Source organism: Enoplosus armatus, chromosome 3 (genome assembly GCF_043641665.1).
Source record: "Enoplosus armatus isolate fEnoArm2 chromosome 3, fEnoArm2.hap1, whole genome shotgun sequence".
NCBI lineage: Eukaryota > Metazoa > Chordata > Actinopteri > Centrarchiformes > Enoplosidae > Enoplosus > Enoplosus armatus.
In genome coordinates this window covers 24,349,045-24,364,526 of record NC_092182.1, presented here as the reverse complement: position 1 = coordinate 24,364,526, position 15,482 = coordinate 24,349,045, and the positions used below count along the sequence as shown (strand labels likewise).

General features: G+C 40.6%; 1 non-coding gene across 1 annotated transcript; it reads right to left on the bottom strand.

Annotated features, from left to right (window-relative positions):
• Window positions 1-4,960: 4,960 nt before the first annotated feature.
• trnae-uuc (transfer RNA glutamic acid (anticodon UUC)) lies at window positions 4,961-5,032 on the bottom strand. Its single transcript has one exon. It is a non-coding gene; the product is annotated as a tRNA-Glu (tRNA).
• Window positions 5,033-15,482: the final 10,450 nt, after the last annotated feature.

The window sequence follows — 15,482 nt, the reverse complement described above, 5'->3', positions numbered from 1 at the left end:
GCTGAAAGTAGCCTAACAAGCTTCATAAAGCAACCACACACACACACACACACACACACACACACACACACACCGTTTCTGCCCATTCATACAGAAACTATGTAAACCGTTTTTTTTTTTCACCTTTTCAAACCTCAAACTTCCAATCTGTCCTGCTGCAGTTTCTCAAACTACTCGAAGCCGAAACAGAGTCACAGTTACTGGAAGATCTGAACTCCACCACAACACATGACAGCAGATTCCTGGGGGGACTTGGGTTAACGTGGGCTGAAAACTTCAGTTTACTGCATGAATTTTTCTCCTGTTCATGTGCAAAAGTAGAAAGTTAGTCAGTCTTTGTAACTGTATTGAATAAAAGGTTGCACTGCTTCGCCTATAGACGTTTCCTTTCATTCCTCTGCGACGTTCTGCCTCTTTGTTAGTCACATGCTCACTTATAATAAAAAAAAAAAAAAAACATTAGAAACCTTCTTAACATTAAAGGGGGACTCCACCAGTTTTACACATCAAAGTCAGTTTACTAGTCATGGGGAGTCTTCTCTGCCTTCTGTGGTTCTGGAGGAGGTTTGTCAAGTCTGAGGAAATTACTCATGTGACATCGCTTTCTCGATTTGGGTTTGGAAACTATAAATTTGTAACAGAAAGCCTGCGTTACAAACCGCAGGTGTAGAGTTTGAAAGATGTGGGCGTTTATCAGGCAGAGAGGGGCTGAAGAACAGCCGACCCCAAAGTCCGGTTCGTTTGATTAGTGTGAACACCGTGTACCATACCCACTTGGAAAGGTGGTCTCGAGTACGGTTCATGTGTACTCAGGTACGGTTCGCATCAGGCGTGAAAACTACTGCACCAAAACACGGAAATACTGTTCAGAATGTGACGCCATAACTGTTCGACTGTACCGATTTATATTAAATGTATTTTGGGGTAAGCGATATTGCTTTATGGTAGCACAGTCCTGTTGAGTTCCAGTGAAGCTCTCTGCATGACTGCTGTAGATACAGTTTACCGAAAGCTGCAGGGAAATTGCTCATTGCTGCCTCGTGGGTTTAAACCAAAAATATACAGGCTGAAAGATCATTTAAATGGAAGTAAATGGAGCTGAACAGCTAAAAAAAACACTTCAGAAAGAGTTTAACCTTTGCTGTGGGCCATCGATCAGTCTGCTGTAAACACTGAGGGGGTTGTCACTTCGCCTCAGCGGTCCCTCTGCAGACGCTGAGACCACTGATCGTTCATTTTCTCCATCTTTCAGATGGAGGCCGAGAGCTGAAACTGAAAGACCTGAATCAACCCTGAACTGACAGTGTGTGGTTTCCTTCACTCAGTCTGTGAGTCACTAAATGAGCCCGACACACTTGAAAATACAGCAGGGGAACTTTCTCTGCTTCTTTCTGCTCACAGTGTACATGGACAGCCTGTGTGTGGTGAAGCATACAGAAGCAGATGAAGGGCGTGTGTATCGGTGTGTTTTCTGGTCCACCGGGTTTCAGTCGTCCTCGCTGGAAGCCTGCTGAGTTCTGTACAGCCCCTCCAACGTCATCACCGTACCAGACTGTGTCCTCCATAACAAACACACACACACAAGGTCGATCAATAATCAGCTTCAGGTTAATATCAGTTCAGTTAGAGAAATGTTTCTCTTAGCCAGTGCTGCTCTTGGGGGCAGAAATACTGTAATCTCATTGGTCCGGGTAATCATCAGTGGACGGGGCGCCAAAGAACAGCAGACTGATCAATCAACCATGAGTTGCGGGTTTGATTCCCGGCACTGACAGTCAGGGGTTTTCAAGAGGTGACGAGACAGCAGCGTTCAGGGTTTTTACAGCTAAAACCTGGAAAAACCACTGTGTGTGTGTGTGTGTGTGTGTGCGTATTGAACTTTTGTTTCCTCAGTTTGTATTTTGACATGTTTTTGTATCAACTCGTGCTCTAAAATAAACTTGACTCAGTGCCTTTGAGCATTAAAGCACTGAACCTTCACATCTGACCACGACCTCTGTATAGTTTTGTGATTTGGGTGAACTGACCCTTAAAGTCAAAGCACTTTGAGCTTTGTTGTGCGAGCGGTGCTATATAAATGAGGTTCATTCATGACTTTGTAATATTCTGTTTGCGTAAACTCAACACTTCCTGCTGCTGCTGCTTCAAAGTAAAAGCCTTCAAGAGAGGATGCTTGTTTTTCAGTAGATTTAGTATATGGTCTCTAGCCGTGCCCCTTTACCAAGTCAAATTCAGGATTTGGTGTACATGTGAATGATAAGACTTTTGGGAATCTGCACCATTACAGTGCAATAAGAACAAAGGTGGGTCTTGCTTGTCGCTTGCAGCCCTGACTTGTAGAGTTGCTCTGTGTCCCCCTTCACCCTCCTTGGTTGTTGTTACTTCAGTTGGATGTTTGAGCTCCACTGAGCAGAATGATTTATGTGCAGAGTTTGACACTAGAAGGCTGTTTTCACTTTCATCGGCCGAAGGGGGGAAAGTTTCTCTCTGCTCACCTTAAATCTGAGTTTAAGACGTGTGCGTACAAGCAGGATTTAGTGACACGTCAAATAGTTTTGAGCCGGTTGTGATCCAATGTGCAACTTACACAAGTGTATGTGGAAACCTGAAGCCTCCAGAGCACAAACACTGAGACATTTCAGTGAAGCAGATATTGTGTCCAGCAGTTAAATGTTTCTAATGAACAACATTGTCAGATTCATAGATTCTGGTTGTTTTTGAAGAACTTTTTTGTGAAATAAACATATTAGACAAGTTATTCTTTGAAGCAGAACATTAACGTGCTGTTTCAGGAGAACTGGTCGGTCTCTGGACAAATAATGAAGCTGCCACATATGAGCTGCTCTGTTTTTTCATGGGAACTTGGACTTGCACATACACAGTGCATAGCGCAGGGTGGGAGATGGGAGGGTCAATAGGTGCCCAACAGTAATGGTTTTTCTTTCCTTGGGGGCCCTCTAACAGGTTAACCAGTCCATAACAAGACAGGAGTAATTACAGTAACAACTCTCTCAGCAGTTAAAAAGTACAGACACAAGAAACAAGCAGCGCTTCACGAGCAAAAACTCCAACTTTAGTCAAGATAATTATGTCTCTGTACTTGTGCTGTTGAGGTTTTGGCCTCTACAGAGATTTTGAAAACACATACCATTACATACAAGTAGCATTAACAGCCTGTTTAACAAAACGAAACAAAGCTGCTGAACTCAGCGGTGAACAGATAGTAATAAGGCTTTCTTCGTGCTTTTCGTCCTTGTTCCTTTTCCCTGCAGAAGGTTGAACAGCCGTGTTTCATGCAGAACAGATGCATGAAGAGAACCGTTTCTAACACAGAAACGCACTCCTATTGTCATCAAATCGGATTTTTAAGCAGCATTTAGGCAGATTATCTTGTTTTCCCTTTTTGTGAAGTGATAATAACCCTTCACTTTCTGCTGTACGCAAGCAGATGGGCTCTTTCCTGCGACAAACAGGAACAGGTGGTGGTTTGAATAAAGTTTGGAGGATTTTATTCATAAAACAAAAAACTGGATAAATCCTTTAAATCCACTTAAAACAAAGCCTTCCTGTTTTTCTTTGTTTTTCCTGGATGTTGATTTGTCTTTATTGTAAAACTGCTTTAGTTGTCTTTTTTTAGTTTATTGACAGATAATTATTGCAGCAATGTGGCAATTTAACTTCCCCCCTGCAATACTGACTGACCCCTCTGCAGGGGGGTAAATACTTCCTCTTACATCGCCCTACACTCACACACACATTATCTCTATCTTTCTCTCTGATGACTCAACACACACTTTCATTTTCTCCTCAAACGCCCCCGTGCCCTGGAAACACCTCAGGCCTCTACAAACCTCAACAACTGAAGTTATTTTTATTGTCAGAGTGAAATTTCACCTGCTTGTACATCAGTAACGTCCTCCTATTTAACCAGAAACGCCCAAACGAATGAGACAAAAACTTTTCAATATTTCCTTTAATGAGCGATTATTTATCCAGCTGCTGTGATTCTGCACTGTTGTGTTTTTTTTACTTACCCTCGTTAATGTTGTCATTAAGCCTCTTTGAGTTTCTAGAAAGGCGCTCAGTGAATAAAATGTATTACTGTGCAACAAAATCTCAACTCAAAGGTCCACTTACTTGCTTTATGTGTAACGTCTTCTCAAGGTCCTCCTCAGTTAACGGAGCTGGCTCAGGCGTTACTTTCATCACGTCAGTCCGGCAACTGTATTTTTATTGTCGTGTGAATTACTTTAGCTACGTGCCATCTGGTGTTTGTGTAACCAGCATTGAGAGCCGCCTCCGCCCGACACCTGTTCAGGTTGTTAACACAATCTTTAGGTGCAGTAAAAGGATGGAGAGCGTCCAGTATGGTGACCCCTGGGGTTCTGCTGGCAGACCATAACCTCCAGACTAAACCTGACCAAACCTTCACCACAGCGATGTCAGATCAGAGAGCGCTTTGTGTTTTAAATGGTCTTGTTGTTTTTGAAGGCTCTGAAAAATGCTGTCGTCCTGTCTACAGTCTGTTTCTACCTTCCTTGTAAATTGTTCTGTGTGTAACATTGAGAGCAACTTAAAAACAGGAGTCAAATTCTTTGTATGCGTTCACATAAACTTAAACAGCTTCTGCGTGACTTCTGTGACAGGCAGCGTATTCTGTCGTTAAATGTGGAGGACTGGTTGGAGAATCAGTGTCTTGGAAATACAAGATTTGCATCGACAGAGACATGAGTACGCACTGAGAAACTCGAATGAATGGGCAGCCATCTTGGAACACAGTATAAGTTTCTCATAAACCATCCGTGCTGCAAAGAAGTCCAGCAGCAGATAAACATGGAGCTTTGAGTTTGTAACGCTCATGTCTGAAGACAGGAAACTGATTGTAGGAGTTAGAAGTCATCAAGTAGAGTAAACATGTCAGGATCAGAAATACTTCATTGATTATACTAAATTATAATGCTTCCCATACCGGGAGTTGAACCCGGGCCGCCTGGGTGAAAACCAGGAATCCTGACCGCTAGACCATATGGGATGTAAACTCACACTTTCTAGTCTTTTTGTCAATGAATACCTCCATATATATATATATATATATATATTTATAATGAAACAGGTGAAAATATATCAGCCCACAGGGAGACAGATTTCACCAGTTTTAAGAAGAAACATATCATATCTCACAAAAACGTGTGTTGCTGTTTATAGCATTTACTTCAGGCGCTTCAAAGGTTGTTATTTCTTGGCTGCTGATCAGACAGATTGACAGTAAACAACAATGATCACGGGGGGTTAAAGGGGATCTTTCATGCTGTGACGGCACACAACCACAGCGACACAAAGGACTCTCTTCTGCAAAACACCCACTTCCTCATCTGCATGTTCTCCGTGGGTTCAGGTTTGGGTTTTTTTGAAGCGACATTTTTCCCCATGGAAGGTAAATTAGGTCTTTTTGTAGGTAACTGATGATTTTGGCAACTCCACATTTACACCTGAGGTTTCTGCCTCGACTGTAGTTTTGTGTTTGACGAGACCTGAGAAAACACTGAGTGGGTTTGTGTTTTCTTTTGGTTTCACTGGAATTTTGTGTTTTGTTTATTTGTGAGTCAAAATGAACCTTCCCAACACCACTAGTTTGTCTGTATTGGACTAACTAGTATAACCCTATATTTGGAAAGATATACCACCTACATGAGAGCAGGAAGAGGTGAGAGAAAGACTGATGAACGACAAAACTGCAATGAGGAACACAGGAAACCACAAACAACAACCTGTGCGAGAAGGTGAAGGTGTGATGGGGAATAAATAGAGAAAAGAGAAGAAGAAAAATAGATTTACAGATGTACGTTTGACATTATATTCTCATATTTACCAGCAGTCATGCTTCTGAAGACAAAATGACCATGAATTGGTCTGCACTTTGCTCACTTTTCCGCTTCATTGGAACGTTGGTTTATGCTAAACACAGTAAATTGTGATCAACAGCTGTGCGGCTTTTTTGTGCTACAATAATGCGTTGTTAAGCCACACTACTAATAGGCAGAGCAAATATGATCACTGGTTAATCCCCTGAGACTGTCACCAAGAAGACTGACTATAAGCCGTCACCAGCCTGTGCTGACTCTGCTGTGTTGTGATCTACCTGGTTCGGAGGGACATCTGGATCTTTTCATGGCACAAAACAGGAAGTTGGCACTGTTGTAAGCAAACAGAGCTATTTGTTTTTACAGTTTCTAACATACATCCGATTGCATTTTATCAGACAACAAGTAATCCCACTGGATTAGTGACGGAGGCGTTTTATGAATGGCTTTCATTTAAATAATCTGGTGAAGAAGCGGCTTTTTGTTCTTGTTAATGTGTTTCGACTAAAATTGAAAGCGATTAAGTTGAATAGTGTAACGGTAAAGTTTGGTTGTAAGCACTGAATTTAAAAAAAGAAAGGACAGAAATAAGGATTAATCGTCAGCAGCAGAGTGTTACCAGTTCTCCCATTAACTCACACACAAAGACACAGATGCTGTGTGTGTGTGTGTGTGTGTGTGTGTGTGTGTGTGTGTGTGTTCATGTCCTCGACATACCTTTTTATTGGACTCTCTCTAACAAACAGCCTATAGCTCGAACCTGGGCCTGGTTTACTATTCGGTGACTCATTCGCCTACAGCAGGAAACACTTTGTCTAACCGACGTTGATATCTCCATCTTCACAAGTGTGAGAACTTTGTCATTCAGAAACTAATCTGAGATGCTCTTCATACTCAAGGTCAGTATTAAAACTAGGACCTGAAACTACTGAAAGACCGAGCGTAAAGGTTTCACAGAGCCTGGATCTCAGGAAATGTACTTTTACTTTAAGTCTTCATGCCTCTGCTGGCTCAAATACAGATGAAATGAAATCAAGGCAAAACTAAACACAGTCATTCGGAAAGCGTTTTACACCCCAAGATCAATACCTCACATTTCCTTTCTAGAAAACTGGGGGGGAAAAAATGATTATAATATATGCATTTTTTTTATTAAGCAGGTTTTCAGTCTCAAAAAAGGAGAAAATAAGGGTCTTTACTCAGCAGGAACGAATTAGCTGATGGAAACTGTAAAATAGGATAATAAGAGAAGGATGGGTCATTGGGTTGAAGTATTAAAGTACTGGCCAACAGCCTCGTCGCTGTGCTGACATAAATAGAGTGAAGTAAAGTTAGATTTAAATTGATTTGGATTCGTCATTGTTTCCACTGTTATGTTTTATTACGGGAGCTGGTGTTTAATGAATGTCTATTTTGGGGTTCTCTTTGAGGGGACTCGTTCTGACTTTAAAGGATCTTATTGTCAATAAACCCCATGAAAATACTAAAACCAGCGACAGATTATTCCGTCTCTCAGTACTTTCCAACTCTGGCTGCGGATCTCAGTCCCCAGCCCATTGTTTCCTCCTGAAGACAGACATCTTTAAAAACAGTGTACAGTATAATTTCTAAAAAAGTAGTTTTTGGCAAAAGTTACTTAAATGGGTAAATACTGCATTTGTTGGACGGTGTGTGGGATCGACTCAGATTTTAACGTCTACACTTCCATAACAACTGGGCAAACCTCATACGCTGATGAAGATCATGTGATATGATTGAAAGCTCCAAAACAGCTGACAAACTGACCTTGTGGTGAGATTGTTTTCTCAACTGTTGTTTTTCAGGTCAAGAATAACTTAACCATTGTGTTGGATTAGCCTGACATCGCCAGACCAAATGCAAATTAGTCTCCAAGGGGCGTTATCAACCAAAATTAATACCGAGGGATTCAACAGAACGTTCAGCGGCAGCCATCTTGGTTGTTTACGATGACAGACAGACCGACTAGTCATCATATCGTTGATTGTCAACAGTTGTGTTTGGCCCAACCTGGAAATCTGTCTGAACGAGGGCGGGGCCAGAAGCATCCGCCAGAGCAAATAAACACATCTCCCATGAGTCTTTGCATGCTATTAAAGAGACCTTTAAAGGCAATTTGCAAGAAACATTTAAATAAAAAAGATAATATATAGAAAACACAAAAAAAACCAATCAAAAACAGCCGTGACACACACACACTCATATCTACAGAATCACATTGAACACATCAGTCATGTTATTGATCATGCATGCCACATGTTGGCACGAATCAAGTAACCTTTTTATTAAAATAAGCGAAATAATCTGAAATGTTTAAAGTGGTAGACAATAATGTGAAGAAGCAAAGCATTCTGATGTTGACGATCTGGGTTCAGTAGGATAAAAGTTTGTCTTTATGCAAAGTGCTTTCTCTTCATTTAGTGTGCCATAAATATCCACCTGAATGGGAAGCAGAGGTTAATGGTGATTCTCTTGAGTTTCTTTTTACTGTGAGGCTGAAAGCAGCTGCTGAAGGTCTTTGTGTGTTTGAGTCATTAAGTCTCCAGAATGAGCAGCGAGTCGACAGGCCGAGTCAGAAAGTGATCGTGTGTCGGTGGACTGAGTTTAATCATTGACAGCGTTTGTCTGAGTTAGAACTGGAGAACATTTATTGTGAAAGTCACGATGGTCTCTGTGTTGGAGGTGTTATATAGGCTGTAGGACCAATTCATCTGTCAACCAATCAGATTCCTCTCAGAGTGTAAGCCTGGTGACTGATTGGATGGTCAATAATTTGAATTCAAACAAATGCTGGTTGTTGTCAAATCCAATTATTTCTCCTCTTACAATATTCATATTCTGTGATTTTAGTTAAAAGTGACAGTTAATGTTGAAATCCTAAACTTGTTAATTCAAGAGAAACTTTATTGACCTCCGTGGACAAACACAGCACAGAATCACGTCACCCACGTTATTCATTTTCACCGTTTTCCACCCAGATTTTCACAACTGCTTTGGGACTTCTAACCATTTTTGAACCTGTTTCATTGGTACCTCTTTCTCACACTCTCACACTGCAGAGAAGTAGTGTTTTTTTATTTCTGTGTAAAAAATGTGGGCGGGAAAAACCCCTTCAGACAGCTCAATTAGTGGAATATAATAATATGAATTACTCCAACTGCCATTAGTTAGAAAGAAAACAGTGAAGTAAAATACAACAGAACATTTCAGTCCCTTCTTTTGTCCAAAACAACTTACAGTAAGGGCAGTCATCCCTCACAGGAACAAGAGTTAAAAGTCATCAAAAAGTGGAAGTTCCACCCTCTCAAACAAACAACTTAAAGCTTTTTTTAGGAAACGAGATGCTAATCTTGCAAATTCAGCCAGTCACTGAAATATTTGTGAAAGCTTACAACCTTATCAAATTAACCGTTTTGTTTATGGAGTTTGGTGGCATGTGGTGCCACATGGCAGGGAGAGAGCACTAAAGTGACCTTGCAGACTTTATTCGGGCTATAAGAAAACACAAATTGCAATTTCCTGGCTAGTGATGTGTGAACAAACTGGCCACATGCATCTCCTAAAAGAATCCCCTAAACTATATTTTTTGTGAATTCTACTTTTAATGAATTTTAATTCAACTTTAATGTAATTTGTCACAAAATAAAAAAAACTTTTCCTTTTTTCTGTCGTAATCACAAAGAGGCACCAAAAGATCCTGGATTTACAGTATCCATTCAGCTCATGCACATTAACTTCAGTTCATATTATTTCCTGTAAGATCACCACAACTGCTGGTTAAAGGTAGAAAACTGTGATTTTGTTTTAATAGTGTCACTTTTTGTCTAGCTGCTGTTCCACTATTCGCCTGTTCTATAACTCAATAGGCCTTTTTCACAGCAGACATTTTGACTTGTCATAGCAGGAAAAGAACCAGTGAAAAATGTTGTTAACGATGACTTAATGTTCCATTAATTGTCCCCGTAAGCCGAGCAAGAGAACCAGCATGCCCTGGAACTGGCTCACCTAAATGGAATGCAGCCGTTTTTTATTTGATCACTCACACCTGTGCTGTGTATGTATGTAGGACATCACTAACTACATGAGACAGGTGGAGTGAAAGTGGATTCACCTGAAAGTACATGAGGAAGTAACATAAAGGATCAGAAGGAAGGAATCTGATAACAGACCCTCAAACGATTCGCTGCAGAGGGTAAATGTAATCTTTAATGCTACAATTTCTGTCCAGAACCGGTTTGTACAAAAAAGGTGTCTGGAAACTTCTACAAAGACACCGTTAAAGCGGAGAAAGTTTTCTATTGTTAAACATTATATTATTTGTTGATTGCTTCCTTGTGATTTGTCAGTGTGTTTCTGCATCAGTTCCTGTACATTTACAGCAGCTATACGCTGCAAATGTGATGACGGTGATTTCTGATCTGATTGTGGTGGTTTAACTGAACAGAGGACTGAGTAAACAGAGCCACAGCCCCCCCCCCCCCCCCCCCCCCCTCTGCAGCCCACGCCTCCTGTCAACGCCGGCAGCAGATAAGCGGCAGCAGAGATAAGCGCTGCCCCGACAGGAATGTTCTCCAGCGTCTCGGTTGCCTCATAGCTCCGATGCAGAAACCATGATGGTCGCCCCGGGTCGACTTCCACTCACATGCAAGTGCCACGCAAATATTTATCCTCCAGCGGCAGCGAATTTGAATATCAACCTTATTGAGCAATTTCCAGGCATTTTGGTGTATGTCTTTGTGGCAGCCGCCGGACGTGTTGAGACATCACTGAGAGGTTACTGTAAGGACCAACGACCGACCTGGAAACCTGTAACGGTTCCTCAAAGCACTGTTAACTATTAAAGCCACGATAATTTGCATTTTTATGATAACGACGTAGCAAATGAAAGGTGTCGCTCATTGTACTGAACCTACAGCACAGAGAATTATCACCTCTCAGCTATAAGAAGCTTTATAAGGAGTTATAACTCATTGTTTATCTGTCCGACCCACAACTTGACTGTTTTGTTTCACTCTCACCGCTCTCATAGCCCTCTGTACGCTCCCTGCTCAGCACCAAACAGCAGACACAGATAGAGACTCGCTGGTGAACATAGTGCAGCATTTAGCAGCTAAAGAGTCAGATATTTCCCTCAGGAGCTGGTAGAGACCAAAAACAGAGCTAACAGCGAGTGAATATTGGACTTAGATTTACCAGGTGACACGAACACCACTCCAAATAAAGTATGCTCCATAACTGCTGGATGTAAAAATAAGCGCAACTTACTTCCGCTCCTCCCAAGTGACCAAGGAAATCAGTTATTGCCTCTAAGATGGACTATAGGTGGAAGCTGTTCAAGACATCTTGTTTCTCGTGGTTCCGACTTCTAATTCTAATCTTAATTTAAGACTTTAATTTATTATGTTTATGTTTCCAAAGTAAGAAATGAACTGCAGATGAAAGTTACAAAAACAGGATCATCACTTTTCATAAAGCGGGAGACAACATTTTGTTGTTTTTGTTAAAAGTTTTTCATATATTTCTGTGCAGTTTAAATTAAAGCAACATGTCATACTTTATTACATTGCTGTATTTTGCAAAAAAATCTTTAATTAACTTAAGCAGCTGTTAAATATGTGGTTCTACAAAAAAAAAGTGCCAGTATTTCAAAATTGTCAAATTGCATTGCTTGAAAAACTTTAGTCGGTTGTTTGCGCCTGAAAACAAATAACATAAGTAGGAATAGAAGGAGACTGTTTCAGTTCATAAAGAAACTTTTCAGGCCGCAATCCAGGTGTGCAGCCGGGAGGATCTTTGAGAAACTTTACAGATCTTTGTCGAGCTTTTCCCACAAACATTAAACACAGAGAATTTTTTCAAATCTCTCCGACTGAACCTCCAGTTTTCACAGTGTGCTGTCTTCAGTTTGGTTACGCCCTCAGGGCGGCTTTACAGGAATGCAAATATTCCCGTCAAGAATGTGAGATTAGTTATCCTTGAACGCAGGTGGAACTACAGGCTGTCTATCATTAACTGTAATTAACAGTAAGTGGAAGTTTTTGAAATAAAAAAACATCTGGAGGAGAAAAGGTCACTTTGGAGGAAAATGTCACACTTTATCCATTTGTTTCTCACTTTGATCACTGACCTTTTCGGAAAACACCTTCAGCAGAGCAGCTGAGTGGTGATTTCCAGATAAGTGTTTCATTCAGAGGAGGAGGTGGCTGTGAGGTGGCTGTGTGAAAGCTTACACAGGTAGTTTCGCAACCTGGAGGGCTTGATGATGCACTCTTAACTCAGATAGAGAGAACACCAACTCATTCATTGAATTTTCTCATATTGAAAGAAACCTTTTTTTTTTTTTTATTTATGCAGTTTTTGTCAGCTGGCGACTCTTAAGTTGCGAGCACAGAAACCATCTTGTTTCCTGACACTAAATTATTTTTGAATTTCTCAAACTGGACAGAAACATAGTGATCTGCCAACGATACATGTGTTGAGTAAATCTGCATTTCGTTATGAAAACCAAACATTCAAACACTGTGTGGTCTTTTTTTTAAAAGGCTTTAAACTCACTTTCTCTGAATTTTATAACAAGTGTCTTTTTGCACTATGAAACCACAATCCCTTAAAAAGCTGAACTTACCCCTGAAATGATAGAATGTTTGTTACGGTAACCAGAGATCCCAATTAACAAATTAACAGATTTTAAGGGAGAAGTGACTTTCACTGAATTTGACCATTAATCTGAAACATTTGACAAAGTATTAGTTTAAGGTGTTATCAAGAACGGGAGTTTGGTTTGCTTTAGAGGTTGGAAATATTTTCAAATTAATTATATTTTAGGGGATTTTTATTGCATATTCAGGATTTTGGCAAAATGAATTGTCATAGTGATGACATTGTAATTGAAGTATTTTAATGGGTTTTCTTTTGGACATCAAGGGGTAAAACACCTTAAAATGTTCCCTTAATTAGTGGTTCAAATTCAGGGGTTCACACTTAAATGAAATGTTGGTTTTACACCTTGATCCCTCAAACGTGCAGATAAGCCATTAACAATACAGTAATATATTCCAGTCCATTAATTTTTAACTGTCTTCTAAATGTAATTTAAAATACCTTAAATCATCATTAATGGCTAAATTAATGGACTTTTACTGTAAATAAAACAGAAAATCAGCTTTGAGACAAACTGTAACTCAAATTTCATTTAAATTATTTTACCTTGATTGATGGTTTTGGTTCCCAAAATGCGATGGTTGAGCCAGAGACCAAAATGGTGCGTTCAGGTGCGCACTGTTCACTAAATGTTAATCGAAAAAGATTTGCATGTTTATAACCAGGAAATGGATCTCAAACGGTTGACAAATTCCAGCAGTTCCTTGATGAAAAGTCAGGGGATCAACAAAATCAGCAGGATTCATCATCTGGGGACCATAACTGTCTGTACCAAATTTAATGGCAATTTGTCCAATATTTGTTGAGATATGTTGGGTCCGGACAAAAGTGGTGAACCAACAACATTTCCATCTCTGCTGCTGCCGTTGTGTGAAAGCTGATTCGCTGACTTTTACTGCCAAATGTAGAAACCGTAAGCAGTTGTAGCTGCAGGCCAGCTGCCTGTGGTTCAGTAACAGTAACACAGTGTACTGACACACAGCCAGGAGGAGGTTATATAATATCACACACTCTTTCTAGGAATACATACCACACACATATGTCTGTGTGCTGACCACTGAGAGTCCTGACTCCTCTTATACCTTTCCAGGGAAAGTGGTGTGAGGGTTAGGGTTAGAGTGTGTGTGTATTCTGGGAACTCTCCAATTTCACCGTTGAAAACAAAGTTGAAGTTGAAGCTCTATTTCCCCAGCTGACTATTCTAGGACATCACACTTTGTTCAAAGGTTTCCTATCATCTATACAACCAGATTTATTTGGACTTGGAATTGTGCGTAAATCATGCGCTGCAGATTCCTTCAATATGAGTGTAATTTCTTGGGGCTGAATCACGTACCAGACATCCATTTATTGTTGTTGTGGTGATGCTGCAACGAGCAGGAACGTCCTACACTGAACTGTGACACAAACAGTTCTTCAGTGGCACCAACAGAAAGCCTTTCCACACCGAGTCTCTTGTTTTCAGATGAAAATTCAAACCTAAAGCTTTGTCTGTTGTCACTCCAACTCTGCAATTGAACGTAAAGACTCCCAAGAAGAAAGACAGCGACCCAAACGACATTTTCCATCAATACGATAACTTCTGTTATTCACCAGACAGCACAACCTGCCTCGTAATGCAGAACATCCATCTGGTGTTGCAGTATTACAGTCAGCATGTTAAATCCTACTGAACTGTAAATCATGCTGAGGTTACCTGAAGTTACCTGATTGGTTTTGCCTGGGGAACAGAGCTGGTATCTGAGCAGCAGCTGCTCTCCGTTACCTTAAACTGTCGTTGACATACCTTTCTGGTTTTGATGTCCGACAACGACAGGTGTAATAAATACTGATCTAATCACAGGTCATAAATGCTACCTGGTAACCAGTGTTTTTACAGTCCATGCATTCACACTGAGAATAATCACTGAATGGAGGCTTGTAAAGAAAGATAGAAGAAAGAAAGAGTTACCAGGTGCTCAGACTGAACAAAGCACCGCGTCGATAACGTGATTAAGGAAGACTGGTTTAATAGATCCACGAGTCTGAAGATCAAAACACTGCGCAGAGGTTTATATTACTATGAGACAGGATTTTACAAGTTTGAAAGTTATCACAGGGACCATCATTTTCTCCTCCATCTTGATTATCATGACATAATTACCAGGAACGTGCCCTCGGGCGTATCTGATTGGCCAACAGCGATCTGTTGAGTGGTGCCTGGTTATATTTCCGTGGTTCGAATGATTTTCTCTTTCTCTGATTCACTGAACGTTTGGTGTACGGACGCTGGGAGATGCTTTCAGCGCGTTTTCACTCGTCAGGATTTTATTTACAGAACACGTTACATGAGCTGTAAGAAACTCCTGCAGGTTGAACTGGGTTCCACTTTTAGGGCTGACTAACTCTAAATGACTCACAATAACAAGCTAATTGCCTAGCATTAAAACCCATAATGCACCACTCTTAATAATAATATCATGTAGGGGGCAATAGTTGCTCTTTTCAAGTAGAACATCAGCTTTGGAAAATACGTAAATGTCTTGTCCTCGACCCCCATTTTTCAAACATATATCTAGATATGTCTTATTGGACCAACACAGTATTTGCATTCAGCCATCTTCCGCACTTTTCTCTTTCCTGTTGCTCCGTCACTGAGCGTCATTTGGGTTAACATTTTGACAAGATAAACCAAGATAAGATTAAGTGTATTCATCGTCAGGAAAAGGTTTTAAACTGTACATATGTTTCATTTAATTAAATATATATAACTATAAATAATTCCCTGGAGAGAGACAGAGCTTACACACTAAACTAAAACTTGGCATCTGCTGTGCCAGCTCCTCACACTTGGGGTTTCTGTTTGGATGGGCTCACAGCCAGAGGACACACATACATACATGTACGGTACACAGTGAACTGTTGCTCAATGGGCTGTGTATGCGTGTGTGCGTGTGTCAGCTT